General features: G+C 62.8%; 1 pseudogene; it reads left to right on the forward strand.

The window, feature by feature from the left end:
- Positions 1 to 561: 561 nt before the first annotated feature.
- LOC131402011 (actin-like protein 9) lies at positions 562 to 1,844 on the forward strand (annotated as a pseudogene).
- Positions 1,845 to 2,369: the final 525 nt, after the last annotated feature.

Genomic DNA, 2,369 nt, shown 5'->3' on the forward strand with positions numbered 1-2,369 from the left:
TTTTCAGCCTGTTTTGAATTAAAAAGTAAAAATGACAACCAAGTTTGAATGTGATGGATAAGGCGCTGTTATTTAGTATATTTCTAAAGCCACACTAGCTGATCACCTTCTGATGAATATTCTAAGGATTAATATTTTAATATTCTAAGGAGGCATGTGGCCAGCTCTCCCATAGGACGCTGTAAATAACTTCAAGACAAGGCACCAAGAGAAAGATTCCTGGGTCTTACTGGGTTCTGGATCAGGGAGCTGGGTCAGACATGCCTCCTCAGGAACTCTCTATCCTCCTCCTTCTCCAAATTTGGCACTTTCAGGGGAATCCAGAATAGATGAGTGTCCTGGGAGCTTTCTGGGACAGGGAGGGGCCCTATCCCCAGCCCTTCATTGTGACGTCTTCTAAAGGGGGCAGAGGGCAGGGTGATGTCACAGACCACTGGCCGGCCCCTCTCCCTCTCTGCCTGTGCCTGCCACAGGCCCGGCCTCACCTTTTCCCCCCACACCTCTGCACCCCAGAGGAAAGGGGTCAGCTTTGCCAAGCAGGCCACCCGGCCACCTGCAGCCATGGATGCAAATCACTCCACCCCCTTGGAGCCCCAGTCCTCCCCAGAGACCCCCAGGTCTGGCCTGACACCCTGCTCAACCCCGGGAAACAAGGCCTGCAGCAGGACACCAGCCCCCAGCACAGTGGGCGACAGGTTGCCACCAAAGACCGGAGCGGTGGTCATCGACACGGGCACAGGCACCTGTAAGGTGGGCTTGGTGAGGCAGGCGAGGCCCACTACACCGTGGCCACCATCGTGGGCTGCCAGCCCCAGAGGCCGGCCCCCACCGGGCAGCAAGCGCTGGAGACGTTCATCGGTGAGGCCGCGCGCGCGCGCGCCCCGAGCTGACGCTGGTGCAGCCGGTGCGGAGAGGCTTCGTGGTGGACTGGAGCGCGGCCCAGCTCATCTGGCGCCACCTGCTGGAGCACGACCTCCGCGTGGCCAGCCAGGACCACCCGCTGCTCTTCTCAGACCCGCCCTTCAGCCCCGCCACCAACCGCGAGAAGCTGGTGGAGGTGGCCTTCGAGTCGCTGCGTTCCCCCGCCATGTACGTGGCTTCCCAGTCCGTGCTGTCCGTCTATGCGCACGGGCGGGTCAGCGGGCTGGTGGTGGACACGGGCCACGGGGTCACCTCCACGGTGCCGGTCTTCCAGGGCTACAGCCTGCCCCACGCCACAGAGCGCCTGGACCTGGCAGGCACCCACCTGACGGCCTTCCTGCCGGAGATGCTGCTCGGCTCCGGCGTGCAGCTGGGCCAGCAGGACCTGGACACCGTGGAGGACATTAAGCATCGCTACTGCTACGTGGCGGCCGACTTGCTCCAGGAGCAGGCCCGGCCCGAGCAGGAAGACCGGCAGAGGCTGGAGCTGCCGGTCGGACGGTCACGCTGGGCAAGGAGCTGCCGGTCGGACGGTCACGCTGGGCAAGGAGCTGTTCCAGTGCCCGGAGCTGCTCTTCAGCCCGCCCGCGATCCCAGGGCTGTCGCCCGTGAGCCTCCCCACCATGGCCACACGGGGTTTTCTCAAGGTGCCCCTGGAGGTGCGGGCGGACGTGGCCCAGAACGTGCTGCTCTGCGGGGGCTCCTCGCTCTTCGCGGGGTTCGAGGGCCGCTTCCGCGCGGAGCTGCCGCGCGGTCTGCCCTGCGAGGCCCGCGCGGTGGTGACGGCCCGGCCCAGCAGGAGCTTCTCAGTGTGGATCGGGGGCTCCATCCTGGCCTCGCTGCGCGCCTTCCAGTCCTGCTGGGTCCTGCGGGAGGAGTACGAGGAGCAGGGCCCCCACATCGTGTACTGAAAGTGCTACTGACCCGGAGCAAGGGTGGGGAGTGTTGTGGGCAGTAAAGCTTCCGCTACCCAGCGGGCTCTGTCCTCCCTTCCCTCAGGGCCCAGCCTCGTCCACTCCTGGACCCACCCAGACTCGCCTTGCTCTGACCCCACACGCCCACCCCACCAAGATCTGCCTCCAAAGACATCCTTGGTTCTGCCCTGTCCTAATTCACCTCCCATGGTCCATCCCGTGAGAGACCCCAGTTCTGATTCCCTGAACCCACCTCCCCCAGGATCAAGGCCCAACACACCACCATGTCCTCACCCTGTCAAACCCGTCTCCATGATCTGTGTCCCCCAGGGCACTCTCAGGTTGGGGCCCCACCCAAGCCCAACCCCAAGACATCCCCAGATTCTAACCCCTAATCTCCCCTCCATCATCTATTTCTTTTGATATATAGTGCCCCAAGATTCCTCTGGGCTCTAAGCTCCCCAATTCACCCCCTTGCCATGTCCGTCAAGGATCCTCAACCACCCCCATACCCTGTTCCTCCCCAAGGAACTG

This window comes from Diceros bicornis, assembly GCF_020826845.1.
Source record: "Diceros bicornis minor isolate mBicDic1 chromosome 3 unlocalized genomic scaffold, mDicBic1.mat.cur SUPER_3_unloc_1, whole genome shotgun sequence".
Classification (NCBI taxonomy): domain Eukaryota; kingdom Metazoa; phylum Chordata; class Mammalia; order Perissodactyla; family Rhinocerotidae; genus Diceros; species Diceros bicornis.